This window comes from Aquarana catesbeiana, linkage group LG06, assembly GCF_042186555.1.
Source record: "Aquarana catesbeiana isolate 2022-GZ linkage group LG06, ASM4218655v1, whole genome shotgun sequence".
In the NCBI taxonomy this organism is placed as follows: Eukaryota; Metazoa; Chordata; class Amphibia; order Anura; family Ranidae; genus Aquarana; species Aquarana catesbeiana.
The window spans coordinates 413664815-413685452 of NC_133329.1; the positions used below are offsets into that span (position 1 = coordinate 413664815).

The 20638-nt window shown below is 51.1% G+C and overlaps 1 pseudogene; it reads right to left on the reverse strand.

The window, feature by feature from the left end:
- LOC141148096 (protein mono-ADP-ribosyltransferase PARP14-like) overlaps positions 1-20638 on the reverse strand; it is a 92210-nt pseudogene that overhangs the window by 14572 nt on the left and 57000 nt on the right.

Sequence of the window (20638 nt, forward strand, 5' to 3'; positions counted from 1 at the left end):
AAGGCCCAGGCCTAGGGCGGCACTTTGCGGGGGGCGGCAAAAGGCCGCCCCCACCCTGCATGAACAAAAGCCCCCCACCTCCTCCCGTCTCCTGCACAAAAACAGTCCCCGGCAGCTGTCTCGGCTTTGCGCAGGACGGGTACAGTCTCCGTTCGGCTGGGTTTGAGCAGAGGTACAGCTCGGCTGTGCTTGGCCTGAGGGGACTCGTCTCACTTCGGCTGCACTCGGGAGGGGGCGGGCTCGTCTTACCTCGGCTGCGCTCGGGAGGGGGCGGGCTCGTCTCACTTCGGCTGCGCTCGGGAGGGCTTGTCTCACCTCGGCTGCGCTCGGGAGGGGGCGGGCTCGTCTCACCTCGGCTGCGCTCGGGAGGGGGCGGGCTCGTCTCACTTTGGTTGCGCTCGGGAGGGGGCGGGCTCGTCTCCCCTCGGCTGCGTTTGGGAGGGGGCGGGCTCGTCTCACTTCGGCTGCGCTCGGGAGGGGATGGGCTTGGCTTGATGTGCACTGGCGGGGACGGTCACAGGGATGTAATGGTAACCGGCCCATTATTATTACTACTAGAAGAAGCACAATGATTATGTCACACAAGATGCTGTAAATTATCTTGCTTGTCATGTTTTTTAGAACTTAAGCTGTTCCCCCACTGTGATTACAGTGAATAAATGTCTGGAGACTTTTCTATTGACTCTGATGACCATGGGGAGTCATATCCGCATGCTCTGACCATCTCCTTTATTATGTCCGCACTCTCTGACCATCTCTTTTTTAATTTCCGCACTCTCTGACCCTCTCCTTTATTATGTCCGCACTCTCTGACCATCTCCTTTATTATGTCCGCACTCTCTGACCATCTCCTTTATTATGTCCGCACTCTCTGACCATCTCCTTTATTATGTCCGCGCTCTCTGACCCTCTCATTTATCATGTCCGTGCTCTCTGACCCTCTCCTCTATGTTGTCTGCCGTCTCTGACCCTCTCCTTTATCATGCTGCAGTCTCTGACCCTCTCCTTTATCATGTCTGCAGTCTCTGACCCTCTCCTTTATCATGTCTGCGGTCTCTGACCCTCTCCTTTATTATGTCTGCAGTCTCTGACCCTCTCCTGTATGTGGTCTGCATTCTCTGATCAACTCTTCAGGTGGAGTGCTAATAGGAAGAGGTGGAGCCTAAAGACGAAGGGGTGGAGTTTCCAGATGAAGGGGTGGATCTCTAACAGGAGGGGTGGGGCAAATTTAGATGGGGGGCGCCGGAATTTAGTCTTGCCTAGGGCAGCACAAAACCAAAATACACCACTGGGTTGAGGTGGCAAGATTGTTTACAGTGATTGGATGTGGGGCTGAAAGGAGAGTTCAGAGTCCAGGACTACACCTAGAACCTTGGCATGTGGGGGATGGGCTGATAGTTGTGTCATCGATCTTGACCGAGAGATCAGGGGAAGGGGCACTTGGGGGTGGAAATATTATGAGTTCGGTTTTGGATAGATTGAGTTTGAGGAAGTGGTGCGACATCCAGACTGATATATCTGATAATAAGTAAGTGATACATGAGAAGAGTGATCTGAGTGAGCTGAGGGGTAGAGAAATAGATTTGGGTGTCGTCAGTGTAGAGATGGTATTGGGAGCCATGGGAGGCGATCAGCTGACCCAGGGAGGAGGTGTAGATTGAAAATAGGAGAGGTCCAAGAACAGAACCTTGGGGGACCCTGACAGAGAAAGAAAAAGGAGAGGAGGAAGTAGAATTGTAAGTAAGGCTAAAGGAGGGAGTGGTCAACCGTATCAAATGCAGCAGAAAGGTCCAGGAGTAGGAATACAGAATAATGTCCATTGGGTTTGACTGTTAGTAGAAAATTTGCTAGTTTTAGGAGAGCAGTTTCTGTGGAGTGTCGAGGGGGAAATTCAGACTGAAGGGGATCAAGAAGTTTATTCACAGCGAGGTGGTCGGTCAGTTGGTTGTAAACCAGACGTTCAAAAAGTTTTGATTAAAAGGTGATCAAGGAGATGGGGCGTAGGTTCTTAAGGTTAGTGGGGTCCAGTGAGGTCTTTTTAAGGAAGGAGGTTGGGGGTGACCAGTGCATGTTTTAGATGTAGCAAGGTCCCAGGCCTCCTTTGATCTAATTAGAACCTCCAGGGCCAGGGATAGCTGACATCCTTCTGTATGTAGTGGGTTGTGAGGCATGGTGGGTGCAAAGTAGTTAAAGTTATTGGGCGCCAGACACTTCTTGAATGCAAATGAAAGTTTATTTCTCATAACAAACTTTTTGGGGGAGAGAGGGTTAGGGCCAGGACATCCTTAGGTAGTTGCAAGATTAATTGGCAGACTCCGAGACTTCAATAGGAGGACACCCATGCAGGGAAAGGCATCCAGCAAGACGCCACATCTGCATGTTTAGGAATGCTGTCAGCAGTCTTTAACAGTACCTAACACAAAACTTAACAGTTCCTTCACTTCCACTACAACAATCACTCCTTGTAGTTCTTCAGCACTCTGAGCTCCTGGTCTCTCACTAGACCCTCTGATTCACTGTCACTGAATCCCTTGAGCACCTTTAATTTTACGATGGTATCTTCTACAAGTGTTACCCCCGCCTCTCTGCTGGGTCCCTGGCTTGGCACTCCAGATACCTCTCAAGCTTCACCCCACTGGCCTGCTTGATCCCTGGCTTGAGACACAAGGCTGCTCTACGAGTGTCACCTCCGCTGGTTGGGTCCCTGGCTTTATTCCCACTGAAGTTTCCTGATTCTTCACCGTCCATGGTTGGTGAGAATACTGCTCCGGTACTTGCTTCAGTTACTCACTGTGGTCCCTGGTAATTAGGTGGATAGTCCCTTACTGGCAACGGCTTCCCCTCTACCTCCGACCATGACAGGTTCTCCAGCCGGCAGAACCGTCACTTCTGCTTAGACTGCAAGCCACAGTGCCAACCCTGTGCTGCTCTCTTGCTTCTGGATAGGCCTTCAGACAGCCTAGCAGCCAGATGTGCCCAGGATAAGCCCAATCTCTGGCCTAGCAGCCCGGGCAATACAACACACGTCCACCCAGACAGGCGTTCAGGTGTCACAGAACACCGATCACCTGACCTCACCCAAATACATAGGCTCACCCAGCAGGCCAAGGGATCCTAGAAAACCCCTGCCCATTGGCTGAGATACCCTACATATCCATAACCTGACCTTGAGTTGCCCTACCTCCAAGTACCCGGCCACCTAGTGGTAAAAGAGAAAAGTGCAATGAGACCAAACTTTGTTAGAGATCTATTGATTTCTCCCTATCAACCAGGATAATTATTCCTGGCGAGTAAATTTGTGAGGAGAAACCCTGCTTAAACTCCGGGTGCTACAAAGAGAATTGGGGAAGATGCCAGAAGAAAGGAAGAGATTGAAGATGTGGGTTAGGGAGTGTAGAATAGAGCCAGAAGGTGAACGTAGCATTTGTGAAGGAACAGGGTCCAGAGGGCAGGTGGTTAGCTGGATGTTAGAAAGAAGTTTAGCAACCTTGTCTGTAGTGATGGGGTTGAAAAAGGGAAGTAATGATTGTACCTGTAGGCATGGCGTCATAAGTGGAGAGGGTATCTTTCCTCACAAATTGTATCAATCTTCTGTTTGAAGTGATTGGCGATCTCCTGGGCAGTGAGTGATTTGGCAGGTGAAGGATGAAGTAGAGAGTTGAAGGTAGGCAAATCAAGGAAAGCTGGAAGCCGCACACCGGTATAATGATGAATGCTTTATTTAAAAAGCTGAATCATGAAGAAACACAAAACATAACAGCAGAAGCGTACAAAAGCAGCTGACGCGTTTCACACTACGGTGAGTGCTTATTCGATAGATGGACCGAATCCGGTGGACAATCCGACGGACTTTAGATTTGAAACCTGCTTCAAATCTTTACGTCATAACTCCGCCGGACTCAGTTCCTAACGGAAAGCCCGTTCGTCTGTATGCTGGTCCGATGGACCAGATACGACGCAAGGGCAGGGTACTACATCTTGCGCTCGCTGCAATAGGAAAAACAAATTTTCCTATTGCGGCAAGCCCGAGGCGACGATGTCCCTTGGGTCTGGTATGGATTTTAAGGGGAACCCCCTACGCCGAAAAAACGCTGTGGGGTCCCCCCAAAATCCATACCAGACCCCTATCCGAGCATGTAGCCTGGCCGGTCAGGAAAGGAGGTGGGGACGAGCACCACCCCCCCCCCCGAACCGTACCAGGCCGCATGCTCTCAACATGAGGGGGTGCGTGCTTTGGTGGAGGGGGGCGCCCTGCAGATATGGACATTTTCTGCTTCCACCTTACTGAGGCTGAGCGCCGCGTGGGGGACACAGAAGACACGCTGCGAGATCACACAGTCTCACTCCGCACGCTGCAAACCAGGATTAAAACCCTGGAAGTTTGCGCAGAAGACGCGAAAATATAAATAGGAGGAATAACCTCTGCATAGTGGGACTGCCTGAGGGAGCTGACCCCACGGCCTTCACAGAACACCTCCTGCGCACCCTTCGTCCGCACGTGGCATTCTCTAACTTTTTGTGGTGGAGAGGGCACATAGAATGCCTCCTGCCCAGGGGCACCTGGGAGTTCCTCCACGCACCTTCATTCTGAAACTACTGAACTTCAGAGTCCTGCGGGAATGGGGGAAAGTTGACCAGTTGAGATATGAAGGGGCGAAATTAATGATATTCCCGGATTATTCTGTGGACACCCAGAAGCAACTTCGCTCATTTGACCAGGTGAAGCTCAACCTGCGCAACAAGAAGATTAAATATAACATGCTGTTCCCAGCCAGGCTATGTGTCCACGATGGTGAGACAGTACGTTTTTTACCTCCCCTGAAGATACATCACACTGGCTGGAGACTCTGCCCATGCACTGACAACTGCTAAGAGATGTATGCTATGCCTGAATTACCCCCCCCTTCTTTTATTACCCCTCTGCTTGCTGGGCTTCCCTGGCCACAGACATAAAACATGCTTGGGCTGATGTTCCCCCTTCTTACTGGCATAGGCTGTGGGTAGACAGGTAGGAACCTGCAGCCCTGTTGAAGCCCAGTTGTGGGATCACTTACCTCACATGCCTGAGCACATGGCCACTACCCTTGCAGCTATGTTAATTGCAGCTGAGGAGAGGGGAGGGGGTACTACCTTGCTTTTTGAACTTTGAGATGGTTTGCAACTGTTTTAAGTTTTGTACCCCTGGAGATTTTTGTTTTTCTGGGAGATTTATATTCTATATTCTGCAGGGAATGTTGATCCTGTAAATTTCACTGGAGGACCTACTGCATGTACTGTGACACCCCTGTGTCCTTCTGTTCATATCCCCCACTGGCAGTTGCCATGGCTGTTCCTGGGAGAGAAGCACACCGAAGTTTGGGGGGGTGGTGCGGGGTGGGGGGAAGGGTTGGAGTACACGTTATTACTCCTTGTTGGGACTCTTTTGCTGCTATACATCTATTAGATTTTGTACCTGTGATTTTCTCATCAGGGATCAGTGCGGCTCTGATTTCTCTCCACTAGATGGCGTGGGAGATCTCCCTGATGATACTATCAAAATAGTGACTACTGTTCTACTACCTCTGTGTATGTTCATAACCTGAGTGCGAATAATAACGTTGATCTGCTGCCCTCATGTATTTCCTATAATGCTTTAATGACTCCCCTAACTATTTTATCTTGGAATGTTCGAGGCTTGAACTCCAAGATTAAAAGGTCTTTGGTATTTAACTTTCTGAAGAAATATAATCCACATATATGTGATGCTTCATTTGGTGGGGAGCAGGACGTTGGCACTACGGAAGCCCTGGGTAGGGGCATTCTATCACTCAACCTATTCCTCGTATTCCAGAGGTGTCAGTGTCCTGGTCCACAAGTCACTCAGGTTCACTGTACTGGATCTCCACCTTGATCCAGAGGGGGGACACGTGGCCTTTCATGCAATGTGTGATAGATTGGAACTATTGATTGTGGGATTGTATATTACCCCCCCCCAGCCACAATTGATATCCTCTGGAAGATTACCCCACTAATAGCACAATATCCATCAGCTGGAGTTGTTTTAATCGGGGATTTTAACATGTCCCCAAACTCTGTTTTGGACAGACTCAGTGCGGGACCCCCTGGTGAGTCCCCCTTATCACAATGGGCAGAAAATTACGGGTATAATGATGTATGGAGACTGAGACACCCGGGCAAGAAATAATATACCTGTCACTCGGCCAAGTATGCCTCCTTCTCCAGAATTGACTTAGTTTATACCACTGACTCCCTGCTCTCCCGGATACAGGAGGTGGAGATCCTGCCACGTGGCATATTAGATCATGCACCTCTTCTACTTAAATTACAAACAGACTCGCCGATGGGGTCTGCATTATGGCGGCTCTCGGGGCTATGGATCACGGACGAGCGGGTGACCCCTCTGTTGGAAGGAGAGTTGGGAGTCTACTGGACGCACGAGGGCACGGTTCCCCCACAGGTACAGCGGCTCCAAGCTGGCGGGTGCGAGGTCAGGGCAGCGGCTCAAAGATGGCGGGGTCAGGGCAGCGGCTCCAGGCTGGCGGTTATGGGGTCTGGGCAGCGGCTCCAGGCTGGCGGGTGCGGGGTCAGGGCAGCGGCTCCAGGCTGGCGGGTGCGGGGTCAGGGCAGCGGCTCCAGGCTGGCGGGTGCAGGGTCAGGGCAGCGGCTCCAGGCTGGCGGGTGCGGGGTCAGGGCAGCGGCTCCAGGCTGGCGGGTGCGGGGTCAGGGCAGCGGCTCCAGGCTGGCGGGTGCGGGGTCAGGGCAGCGGCTCCAGGCTGGCGGCTGCGGGGTCAGGGCAGCGGCTCCAGGCTGGCGGGTGCGGGGTCAGCGCAGCGGCTCCAGGCTGGCGGGTGAGGGGTCAGGGCAGCGGCTCCAGGCTGGCGTGTGCGGGGTCTGGGCAGCGGCTCCAGGCTGGCAGGTGCGGGGTCAGGGCAGCGGTTCCAGGCTGGCGGGTGCGGGGTCAGGGCAGCATCTCCAGGCTGGTGGGTGCGGGGTCAGGGCAGCGGCTCCAGGCTGGCGGGGTCTGGGCAGCGGCTCCAGGCTGGCGGGTGCAGGGTCAGGGCAGCAGCTCCAGGCTGGCGGGTGCAGGGTCAGGGCAGCGGCTTAAGGCTGGCGGGTGCGGGGTCTGTGCAGTGGCTCCAGGCTGGCGGGTGCGGGGTCAGGGCAGCAGCTCCAGGCTGGTGGGTGCGGGGTCAGGGCAGTGGCTCCAGGCTGGCGGGTGCGGGGTCAGGGCAGCAGCTCCAGGCTGGTGGGTGCGGGGTCAGGGCAGTGGCTCCAGGCTGGCGGGTGCGGGGTCTGTGCAGTGGCTCCAGGCTGGCGGGTGCGGGGTCAGGGCAGCAGCTCCAGGCTGGTGGGTGCGGGGTCAGGGCAGTGGCTCCAGGCTGGCGGGTGCGGGGTCAGGGCAGCGTCTCCAGGCTGGTGGTTATGGGGTCAGGGCAGCGTCTCCAGGCTGGCGGCTGTGGGGTCAGGGCAGCGGCTCCAGGCTGGCGGTTATGGGGTCAGGGCAGCGGCTCCAGGCTGGCGGGTGCAGGGTCAGGGCAGCAGCTCCAGGGTGGCGGGTGCAGGGTCAGGGCAGCGGCTTAAGGCTGGCGGGTGCAGGGTCTGGGCAGCGGCTCCAGTCTGGCGGGTGCGGGGTCAGGTCAGTGGGTCCAGTCTGGCGGATGCATGGTCAGGGCAGTGGCTCCAGGCTGGCGGGTGCGGGGTCAGGGCAGCGGCTCCAGGCTGGCGGGTGCAGGGTCAGAGCAGCGGCTCCAGGCTGGCGGGTGCGGGGTCAGGGCAGCGGCTCCAGGCTGGCGGGTGCAGGGTCAGGGCAGCAGCTCCAGGCTGGCGGGTGCAGGGTCAGGGCAGCGGCTCCAGGCTGGTAGGCTTCCTCTCTGGCTCCAGCACATGGATTTTGAGGGCACTGGTCCTCTTAGGGGGGGCAGTGCCCGTGCGCCCACAATGCACGGGCCGCCATTGGTAGACAAACAAAGAGAGAGCAGCTTGCAGTATTTCAATTTTGGGTGAAAAGGCAGCAGCAGAGAGACATACCTATGGAGGGACAAAGAAGTTTTTAGAAGGATTCAGATGAGTGCAGAGTCGGAAGTGCTCCCACTTAAATAAGTAGCAAAAGGACAAAGAGTAACCCCACTTATGAATGTATGAATGATTTGTAAAGCGCTGCAAATGCGAACTGAATCGCCTCAAGGCACTAAATGCGTTCTGTGTTGTCAGCTTCTTAGAAGAGGAAGGTCTTGAGTTTATTACTGAAGGCCAGATGGTTTTCTTCCATGCGGATGTGAGTCGGAAGAGTGTTCCATAGCCGAGGTTCTTGGACTGCGAATCTTCGTTCTCCCTTTGCTTTGTAGCAGTATTTGGGAATGAGGAGGAGGTTTTGGTTACATCAGGGGTCTCAAACTCAAATTACCTGAGGGCCACATGACAAATTTTCATACCCCATGGGGGCCGCATGCAAACTTTCAAACTTCAAAAACAATAAACTTTACACAGTTGTAGTTGCTGCTTGCTACCAGTCACTGCTTACTGCCAGATGCTTGGCAGTGTTTTCTCTGTGTTAGATAAGCCAAGTTTGCTCTAAGTGACGGGTGGGCTGAGAGTGACGGGTGGGCCCAGAGTGACGGGTGGGCCCAGGGTGACGGGTGGGCCGAGAGTGACGGGTCGGCTGAGAGAGAGAGAGAGTTAGGAGGGAGGGCTGAGAGAGAGAGGTAGGAGGGAGGGCTGAGAGAGATGGGTGGGCTTATGGAGACAGATGGGCTGAGAGAATAGGGAGGGCTGAGAGAGAAGAGAGGGCGCTTAGAGAAAGGGGGGCTGAGAGAATAGGGTGGGCTGAGAGAGGGGGGCTGAGAGAAAAGGGAGGGCTAGGAGAGAAGGGAGGGGGCTTAGCAAAAGGGGGGCTGAGAGAATAGGGAGGGCTGAGAAGGGGGAATGGCTGAGAGAGAGGGTGGGCGAGAAAGGAGGGGGGCTGAGAGTATAGGGATGGCTAAGAGAGAAGGGAGGGGGGCTAATCGAGGGGGAAGGGCTGAGAGGAGGGGAGGACTGAGAGGGGGTGAGAGGGGAGGGGCTGAGAGAGAGGGGAGGGGGCTTAGAGAGAGGGGACCTGAGAAAGAAGGGAGGGGGGCTTAGAGAGAGGGGGGCTGAAAGAGGGGGAAGGGCTGAGAGAGAAGGGAGGGGGCTTGGAGAGAAGGGACTGAGAGAGAAGGGAGGGGGGCTTAGAGAGAGGGGGAAGGGCTGAGAGAGAAGGGAGGGGGGCTTAGAGAGAGGGGGGCTGAGAGAGAAGGGAGGGGGGTTTAGAGAGAGGGGGGCTGAGAGAGAAGGGAGGGGGGCTGAGAGAGAAGGGAGGGGGGCTAAGAGAGGGGGGAGGGGGGCTTAGAGAGAGGGAGGGGGGAGTTGGGGGAGATGAGAGACCCCTAGCCCTGTTCCTGCAGTCCCACCTCTGTCCCAGTCTCTGTCTGCAGGTGTGTATGATGATGACAGACAGTACCTTCCATACCATGATGCCAGTCTCCTGCTTCGAGTCTACGTAGCAGGCGGAGGAGATGGTGAGATCCGCTGACTACTGATCCTATTTGTGCATCCATTGTCATTTCTGAGTCAAAGATAACTCCGAGACTCTTGGCTTTGGTGCTTGGGGAGATGGTCTGTCCAAAGATGGTGGGAGGTTCCACGGAGTCTTGGTTTTGGGATTTTGGTTAGCGTGCAGGAGAAGAAGTTCTGTTTTTGACCCGTTGAATTTGAGGGAACTAATGGTCATCCAGTCATCTATCAAAGTGAGGCAGTTCTCTAATTGCTGATGGTGGTCTTTTAGTCCAGTGATGTGAAAGTAGAAAGTAGAAGCAGAGGTCCGATTTTTTGATGATTTTGAGGAGTAGGCGGATGTAGATGTTGAATAGCACTGGTGGCAAGGGTCACTTATAGAAAGAATCCCAGCAGGAAATGTGCCCCCCCCACACATACCACGTCTGCTATGTCATAATGGACAGCAAGTTAGAACAAAGAGCAAACGTGAAATTCCGCGTGAAACTGGGCACATCTGCCACAGAGACATTTGACGCGATTTGGCAAGTTTACAGTGATGCTGCAATGAGTCGTTCGATGTGTTTTGAGTGGCCCGTGGTCTTCCAGTGCGGAAAAACATCACTGGAAGATGATGAGAGATCAGGAAGAATTTCAACGAACTCAACCCCTGGAAATGTCTAAACCATTTGGCAACTTGTGCATGATGATTGTCGGAAAGAAACCTTCCAGGACACATTCCAGAAGTGGCAGGAACGCTGGGATCGCTGTATTGCTGTGCAAGGGAACTATTTTGAAGGTGATTGTGTGTAAACATAGATAAATAAAGTACTTTCTTATAAACAGAGATAGTCTCAAAGTTTTTGATGCAAGCTTATTCTCACTCCTTTGTGAGACCTCTATGCCTGGCCTGAAGATATAATCACTGAGGACAATCCTCATCAGATAGCTTGAACTCACCAAATACAGATTTCATCCACAGAGGTGTTTTATTCCGAACAGCAGATGACAGGATACAACAGATGAATAGATTGTGGTATTTATGCAGTCAAAAGATGATATTGTCTGTAGCTTACTATGCAGAATACATGTGTCCTGCTACATGTGGCCTGTTAGCTGCATCCATGACACAGGAAGTACAATCTCAGGAAGAAGGGTGGAGCATTACATACAAAGGAAGTGTCATACATCAGGAAAAAGAAACGTGGAAAAAACAAGTGCATTACCACAAAAGGTCACTAGATGGCAGCATGTGAACTAAATACAAACGTCCATAGAAAAATGGTTCAGGGAAACAATATATATAAATTCTATGCCCCATTGGGGCGGCACAAAGCTTGTACAGTGGTACCTTGGATTACGAGCATAATTCGTTCTAGAATACTAATCCAAAGCACTCAAATACCAAAGCAAGTTTTCCTCATAGAAGTCAATGAAAACTCAGATAATTCGTTCCACAGTGACTTCTATTGTATGCAGTACTACATGTGGCCAGGGGTGGGGGTGGCGGAGACACTCGGAAACACTCTGAAACCTCTTGGAGCCGCTCGGATGCATTCAGGGAATGGAGTGTTTCCGAGTGTTTCCAAGTGGCTCCGACTGCATCCGAGCAGCTCTGGGTGTCGCTGGCGTACCTCTGGCCAAATGCGGTACTGCACACCGCAGAGACTTGAATCCTTCTCATTTTGCGAGACAATGCTCGCAAACCGAGTCAGAAATTAAAAAAAAAAGTAGCTTGTATTGCGAAACGCTCGTTATCCGTGTTACGCCTAAGGCATTACTGTATATTTCTCTGCTTGCGTGGGTTTCCTCCGGGTACTTTGGTTTCCCCCATACTCCGAAGACATGCTGGGAGGTAATTGGCTCCTGTCTAAATTGGCCCTAATATGTGTATAAATAAATGTGTGTTAGGGACATTAGATTGTAAGCTCCTTGAGGGCAGGGACTGATGTGCATGTACAATATATATCTAAAGCACTGCATAAACTGACGGCGAAATATGAGTACCTGAAATAAATAAATAACCTTGTATTACCCCACCTTTGCACTCCATGCAACTTCTCAAACAATCCTTTTCCTCTCTCCGACCATCACCTTATTAGTTTCTCTCTCCCCCTGTCTTCCACCACCTTTCCCTCCAATCGCCTAACCATCACCCGTAGAAACTTTCGCAACTTCAACTCCTCTCTCCTGCTACTGACCACCTATATGACAAAATCTCTCCCCTGTCCTGCCCCAACCAAGCCACGTCCATCTACAATAAATCCCTGTCCTCCACCCTGGACAAGCTCGCTCCCCTCACTACACGCAGAATCAGGCCTCGACCCCTACAACCCTGGCAAACAGATGACACTAAAATTCTCAAAAAACGTAGTCACGCTCTTGAGGCACAAGACTAATGCCCTGTACACACGGTCGGACATTGATCGGACATTCCAACATCAAAATCCTAGGATTTTTTCCCACGGATGTTGGCTCAAACTTGCCTTGCATACACACGGTCACACAAAGTTGTCGGAAAATCTGATCATTCTGAACGCGGTGACGTAAAACACGTACTTCGGGACTATAAATGGGGCAGTAGCCAATAGCTTTTATCTCTTTATTTATTCTGAGCATGCGTGGCACTTTGTGCATCGGATTTGTGTACACACGATCGGAAATTCCGACAACGGATTTTGTTGTCGGAAAATTTTATAGCCTGCTCTCAAACTTTGTGTTTTCGGAAAATCTGATGGAAAATGTGTGATGGAGCCTACACACGGTCGGAATTTCCCACAACAAGGTCCTATCACACATTTTCCGTTGGAAAATCCGACCGTGTGTATGGGGCATTATGCCGCGTACACACGGTCGGACTTTCTGTCCTACTTGGTCCGGCACACTTTCTGACGGACTTTGTCCGCCAGGTGCGCCGGACTTTAAAACGGACAGACTTGCCCACACACAACCGGACTTTGCGGCGGGCTAAGTCCACCCGTCTTTCCGACGGACTTTCGCCGGAGTTACGGCAGACTTTCAGAATGAACGGACTTGCCCACACACGGACAAGTCCGTTCATTTTGAACGTGACTCAGGTGCGACGGGACTAGAAAAGGATGTCAATCTTGCTGCTTTTATCGGCAAGATTGACACCTTGCGAGCCTTGCGAGCCCCGTCTTGGGTCATACCAGGCCCTTAGGTCTGGTATGGATTATAAAGGGAACCCCCCCTACGCCGAAAAAACGGCGTGGGGTCCCCCCTATGATCCATACCAGACCCCGATCTGAGCACGCAGCCTGGCCGGTCAGGAAAGGGGGTGGGGACGAGCGAGCGCCCCCCCCCCTCCTGAACCGTACCAGGCCGCATGCCCTCAACATGGGGGGGTGGGTGCTTTGGGGAAGGGGGCGCCCTGCGGGGCCCCCCCACCCCAAAGCACCTTGTCCCCATGTTGATGAGGGCAAGGGCCTCTTCCTGACAACCCTGGCCGTTGGTTGTCGGGGTCTGCGGGCGGGGGGCTTATCGGAATCCGGGAGCCCCCTATAATAAGAGGGCCCCCAGATCCCGGCCCCCCACCCTATGTGAATGAGTATGGGGTACATGGTACCCCTACCCATTTACCCAGGGAAAAGTGTAAATAATAAAACACTACACAGGTTTTTAAAATATTTTATTAAACAGCTCCCGGGGGGGGGGGGGGATCTTCCTCCGGCTTCAGGGGTCTTCTTCCGGCTTCGGGGGTTCCTCCGGTTCATCTTCTCCCGGCGTCCGGTTGGTTCTTCTCCGCTCTCTTCTCCCGATGTTCCAGTTCTTTGGCCGGCTCCTCCGCTGTCTTCAGGTAGCTCTCTTGCCAGCAGAGGTCCGGACTTCTTGGCTTCTTATCTTCTGGGCTTCTTGTCTTCTCTTGTCTTCTCTTCTCTTCTCTTCTCTTCTCTTCTCTTCTCTTCTCTTCTCTTCTCTTCTCCACATGTTGACACGACGCTCTCTCCGGCTGGACTGCTCTCTGAGGGCTGCGTTGTGACTTATATAGGCGGAGACCCCACCCCCTTTTGATGTCACAGTTCCTGGGCATGCTGGGACTGTGACGTTTTAGGGGGCGTGGTCAACATCACCCAGTGACCACGCCCCCTAAAACATCACAGTCCCAGCATGCCCAGGGACTGTGACATCAAAAGGGGGCGGGGTCTCCGCCTATATAAGTCACAACGCAGCCCTCAGAGAGCAGTCCAGCCGGAGAGAGCGTCGTGTCAACATCTGGAGACCAGAAGACCAGAAGCCCAGAAGACAAGAAGCCCAGAATTCCGGACCTCTGCTGGCAAGAGAGCTACCTGAAGACAGCGGAGGAGCCGGCCGAAGAACTGGAACACCGGGAGAAGAGAGCGGAGAAGAACCAACCGGACGCCGGGAGAAGATGAACCGGAGGGACCCCCGAAGCCAGAAGAAGACCCCCGAAGCCGGAGGAAGATCCCCCCCCCGGAGCTGTTTAATAAAATATTTTAAAAACCTGTGTAGTGTTTTGTTATTTACACTTTTTCCCTGGGTGAATGGGTAGGGGTACCATGTACCCCATACTCATTCACATAGGGTGGGGGGGCCGGGATCTGGGGGCCCTCTTATTATAGGGGGCTCCCGGATTCCGATAAGCCCCCCGCCCACAGACCCCGACAACCAACGGCCAGGGTTGTCGGGAAGAGGCCCTTGTCCTCATCAACATGGGGACAAGGTGCTTTGGGGTGGGGGGGCCCCGCAGGGCGCCCCCTTCCCCCAAAGCACCCACCCCCCCATGTTGAGGGCATACGGCCTGGTACGGTTCAGGAGGGGGGGGGGGGGGGGCGCTCGCTCGTCCCCACCCCCTTTCCTGACCGGCCAGGCTGCGTGCTCGGATCGGGGTCTGGTATGGATCATAGGGGGGACCCCACACCGTTGTTTCGGCGTAGGGGGGGTTCTCTTTATAATCCATACCAGACCTAAGGGCCTGGTATGCCCCGCGCTCACCGCAATAGGAAAATGTGTTTTTCCTATTGCAGCAAGCGCGAAATGCAATACCCTGCCCTCGCGTCGTATCTGGTCCGTTGGACCAGCATACACACGAGCGGGCTTTCCGTCGGACCAGCACACAGACGAGCGGACTTTCCGCCCGAAATTGAGTCCGACGGAAAGATTTAAAACATGTTTCAAATCTAGGTCCGGCGGGCTTTTGGGAAAAAGTCCGCCGGAAAAGTCCGCCAGAGCCTACACACGGGCGGATTGTCCGGTACACTCTGGTCCACCGGACCAAGTATACCGGAAAGTCCGACCGTGTGTACGCGGCATAAGTCTCTCAAAGACTTCAACCAATACAAATTTGCCCTCCAAAAAAACTATTCTTTCCTCCACACTGCCAAGCAAACCTATTTTACAACTCTTATTAACACCTTCTCATCTAGTCCCCGTAAACTCTTCTCTACCTTCAACTCTCTACTTTGTCCTCCACTGCCTCCACCCACTGACTCACTCACTGTCCAGGAGATCGCTAATCACTTCAAAAGCAAGATTGATACAATCCGTTATGAAGTCTCCACTCTACAGGTATCTCCCCCAGCTAAGACCCCATGTCAACAGGTACAACCGACACTCTCCCTATTCAAATCTGCTACTACAGACAAAGTTGTTAAACTCCTTTCTATCGCCCACCTAACCACCTGTCCCCTGGACCCTATTCCCTCTCAAATGCTCCGGTCACCCTCTGACCCCATCCTACACTCTATAACCCACATCTTCAATCTCTCCCTCACCTCTGGCATCTTCCCCGATGCTCTAAAACATGCACTGGTCACCCCCATACTTAAAAAGCCGTCCTTGGACCCTACCAATCTTAACAACCTACGCCCTATCTCCTTGCTCTCCTTTTCCTCTAAACTCCTTGAACGCCTGGTTTACAACCAACTGAGTGACCACCTCATTAAAAACAACCTTCTTGATTCCCTTCAATCTGGATTTCGTCCTCAACACTCCACAGAAACTGCTCTTTTAAAACTCACAAATGACCTACTAACTGCAAAAACCAATGGACACTATTCTGTACTCCTACTTTTGGATCTTTTAGCTGCCTTTGACATGGTGGACCACCCCCTCCTCCTCAAAAAAACTACTCCCTCGGTCTCTGTGACTGTGCTCTTCAGTGGCTCTCATCCTACCTATCCCAACGCACCTTCAGTGTCACTTACAATTCTACTTCCTCCTCTCCTCTTCTCTGTCGGGGTCCCCAAGGTTCTGTTCTTGGACCTCTTTTATTTTCAATCTACACCTCTTCCCTGGGTCAGCTGATAGCCTCTCATGGCTTTCAATATCATTTCTATGCTGACGACACACAAATCTATCTCTCCACCCCTCAACTCACCCCATCAGTCTCTTCACGCATCACTAACTTACTAACAGACATATCTGTATGGATGTCACACCACTTCCTCAAACTCAACTTGTCCAAAACCGAGCTTATAATACTTCCTCCCCCACGTGCCTCTTCCCCCGACTTCTCTGTCAAGAGCAATGGCACAACCATCCCCCCATCCCCACATGTCAGGGTGCTAGGTGTTATCCTAGATTCTGAACTCTCCTTTCGGCCCCACATCCAATCACTTTCCAAAGCTCAACCTCAACCTCCGTAACATCTCTAAACTACGTCCCTTTCTAACCAACAAAACCACAAAGCTCCTGATTCACTCCCTGGTTATCTCTCGCCTCGACTACTGCAACTCCTCATTGGCTTACCTTTAAATAGACTCCTCCCCCCTTCAGTCCATCATGAATGCTGCTGCCAGACTCATCCACCTTACAAACCGCTTAGTGTCTGCTACCCCTCTCTGCCAATCCCTCCACTGGTCTCCATTCAGTGTCCGCTACTCCTCTCTGCCAATCCCTCCATTGGCTGCCACTCGCCCAACGAATTAAATTCAAAATACTAACAAGTTACAAAGCCATCCACAACTCTGCCCCCAGCTACATCACTAACCTAGTCTCAAAATACCAACCTAATCGCCATCTCCGTTACTCCCAGGATCTCCTGCTCTCTAACTCCCTCATCACCTCCTCCCATATCCACCTCCAGGACTTCTCCCGAGCCTCGCCCATCCTCTGGAATTCGCTACCCCAATCTGTCAGACTGTCTCCAAATTTATCCACGTTTAGGCGATCCCTGAAAACTTTCCTCTTCAGAGAAGCCTATCCTGCCTCCATCTAACAACTGCACTATTTTCTCCATTAACTCATCCCCCACAGCTATTACCCTTTTGTATAACTTGACCCTCCCTCCTAGATTGTAAGCTCTAACGAGCAGGGCCCTCTGATTCCTTCTGTATTGAATTGTATTGTACTTGTACTGTCTGCCCTAATGCTGTAAAGCGCTGCGTAAACTGTTGGCGCTATATAAATCCTGTATAATAATAATAATAATAATAATAAATAAAATACAATATATTTGGCAGCTTATCAGTCATTGGATGTAATGGCTGCATTCGTTTTTATTTTCTTTGAGGCCAAGAACATTTTCTGCAAGTACAGAATATACCTGTAGATTCTGCCAGAAATGCTGTGCCCTTGTAACTTCCTCTGTATTAAACTGAAATGTCAGCCAATGCTATCAGCTTTACCAGATATTTTATGTAAATCACTCCCTAGCATAGGAGATGAGAGGGGAAGAGGGAAAGGTGTTCTGTATTCCTGGGGTGACAAGACTGCTCCCCCCTAGATACAGTACAATGAGTAAGTGTTGTCACTCTCAGGTGCTTCAAAGGTGTGCGTCAAATGTTTTTCTTTTGTGCAGTGTTCATGTTCTGAGGTTTTTCAGGTCAACTGTGTTTATGTGTACAACTAAATGTTACAATGTAGCTTGTCGCAACTGTTCTCCTTGGGTTGATCCGCTGGGCTGGTGGACCTGAGACGGAAGGGTTAACTTGGCTGATCAGGTTTTCCCCATTCTTTTTTAGAAGGTTTCCGCCCCCTGCTGGTTATACTATATAAATTGGCACCCATTAAAGTGGTTTAAACACAATTAAACACAATGTGTTCTTTATATCATCCCTATTGTTAGATAAAAAGCTGTATCCTAGTGCCTGTGCTTTATTAAAAAAAAAAAAAAAAAAGCTGATTTTTACCAGTTTTAGCAGCGTTTCCCGGCGATCATGTGACTCCTCCCAGCTTTCTCCTCTCCCCATCTGATAGCTCCAGTGGGCAGGGCTGAGATTCCCCCGCTGATGTCAGCAGGGGAGGCGGGGAGGAAAGGAGGAAAGAGTCGGGAATCACGTGATCTGCTTTTTTTTTTTTTTAAAAGGCACAGGCACTCGGATACAGCTTTTTATCTGACAGAGGGGATGATATAAAGATCAGATAGTGTTGTAGCAGCGAGGAGAGGAGTAGAGCGGTGCTAGTGAGAGCTGACAGGCAGGAAGGAGGGCAGAGGAGGACACAGACACAGAATAGCAGGGCAGTGGATGACGGAGGCACGTAAACTGACCACAGTGTCAGGGCTCAGCAGCCATGATGAACCAGGGTCAGTTTACAGAGGGGAGGGTAGAAACTGGCAGAATCAGACAGATATTTTAGGGTATGCAGGGGGCCGAATTACACAGCACAAGCACTGCGCTGTATAACATGCTTTAATTACCGGTTGCCGACCGCTGCTTGTACATATACGTTGGCAGAATGGCACGGTTGCGCAAATGGGCGTACCTGTACGTCCCTTTGAATTTGCCGCCGTGTGGTCGTATGCGCACCGCTGGTGTGCGCGCAACCTTGCCGCGAGCTCCGTGAGTGTGATGGCGGGTCCTGCGGACTCGATGTCCACGGGGATACCCGCGATCGTCTCATGGAGAGGAAGAACGGGGAAATGCTGATGTAAACAAGCATCTCCCTGTTCTGCCTAGTGACAGGACACTGATCACAGTGATCGGGAGCGGTGATCAGTGTCGTGTCACACACAGCCCCTCCCCCCCACAGTTAGAACACAGCCCTAGGGCACACTTAACCCCTACAGCGCCCCCTAGTGTTTAACCCCTTCACTGTCAGTCACATTTACACAGTAATCAATGCATTTTTAACCGCACTGATCGCTGTATAAATGTAAATGGTCCCAAAATAGTGCCAAAAGTGTCCGCCATAATGTCGCAGTCACGATAAAAATCGCTGATCGTCGCCAAATGCCATAGAACTATCCCTTATTTTGTAGACGCTATAACTTTTGTGCAAACCAATCAATAAACGCTTATTGCAATTTTTTTTACCAAAAATATGTAGAAGAATACGTATCGGCCTAAACTGAGGAAAAAAAATTTTTTTTTATATATTTTTTGGGGATATTTATTATAGCAAAAAGTAAAAAATATTGCTTTTTTTTCAAAATTGACGCTCTTTTTTTGTTTATAGCGCAAAAAATAAAAACCGCAGAGGTGATGAAATACCACCAAAATAAATCTCTATTTGTGGGGAAAAAAGGACGTCAATTTTGTTTGGGAGCCACATCGCACGACCACGCAATTGTCAGTTAAAATGACGCAGTGCCGAATCGCAAAAAGTGCCCTGGTCTTTGGCCAGCCAAATGGGTTCCAAAGGGAATGGATCTCCATAGACTTATGCTGGATTCTTGTGGATTAACTCTTGCCTTTGTGGATTTACTGCCTATGTGGACTCTTGTCTTGCCATGGATCCCTTTTATGAACTTTGCTGCTATACTCAGGTATGACTACCTCATGGGGCACTTAGAGATCTTTGTACAGGAATGTATGCTGAAGATGTATAGGACTACCATATTTGTGTCACTTGCTAAAGCAACAAACCAGCCAGGAGACGGGTGACATGGCAGGGGTGATGGGGCCTCTGGTAGTGAAGGGGTGTTATGCTTGGCACCTTCACTAGTGGCTATTTCCCCATATACTGGGCCGACCTCACAGCACACAGTACCTAGGGACCCAGCCTGATGTCACAGGAAAGAGATGTAGAGGGGCCCCTGGAAGGAGAACAAGCATGGCGTTATGGAGACGAGCATTTCCTGTATCCAGTAGCAACATTGGGTTTGGTCCCTGGGAGTGAGGTGATGGGATTGCCGAGTTGGTGGAGACCAATACATGCTCCATGGTACCAGCTTAGAAATGGGGAGAGGTGATCTCTGACAGTGTATTGTCTGAATGCTTGGTGTCAACAGTGTGAGAAGTTTGGCCACAGATAACAAAGTGTTAACTATGCAAGCTGCTTGGCTTCTAATCTTCTATCTGGAGCATCGCCTTAATGTTGACTTTCACACAACCACGGGCTCCTGCCTTTGGTTGAGGCATTAGCGAGTGCTGTTACATAGCGTTCCCACTAGGGCCCTCTAAGCCCCGCCCACAACTCTAGGACAGGAAGTGTGTTAAATGGAAGGTGAAAATGAAGGAAAATTAATGCAGCCACCTTATATAAGGACTGGAAGGCTATAAGATATAACATTTTTGTTTTTGGGTCTCAATACAGTTTAATTTTTTTACCTTCTCAGAAGAACCTTGTCCTCCATCCCACGAAGGAACCACAACGTGGATAACAGTCTTACATTTAAGGTTGCAGCCCTCTGTGATGAACACCGAACCTTCATCCACCTGGACTCCAGAACTGACATCCTTCAGACATTTCTGAAGCTTGTCCCCGGCCTTGTTTAGAAGAGCCCTTGATGCTCCACCGCTGCCGAGGAACAAGTCTTTCCCCACGCTGTTCACAACGACATCTGTCTGAAAAACATCACAAATCTCACAGTAAAACAGTAGGCTTTCCTTGGCTTTTCCTCTAATTGTAATAGCCGGTGATGCCCTCCAGACTTCGAACAATGTCCCCGCTGTGACAATTAGTAGAAGTGTAGTAGAAGGTAATTACTTCACCTGTGACTGTGTGCAGCGGTCAAAGTTTCAGAAATGTGAGGAAAATAATTGGATAACTACTGTATATTAACATACAATAGGCTATTGTGGGGCAGTGGCTGCACCTGAGCACAGGATAGTGGGACGGTGTTCCACAGATCGCTCACTCACTTCCTGGTTAGCTTACCTCTGGTGCTTGCAGAAGCTTGCAGATGACTTAGTTACATAGTTAGTCAGGTTAAAAAAAAAACACAAGTCCATCCAGTTCAACCATAAAAAAAATAAAAATAAAA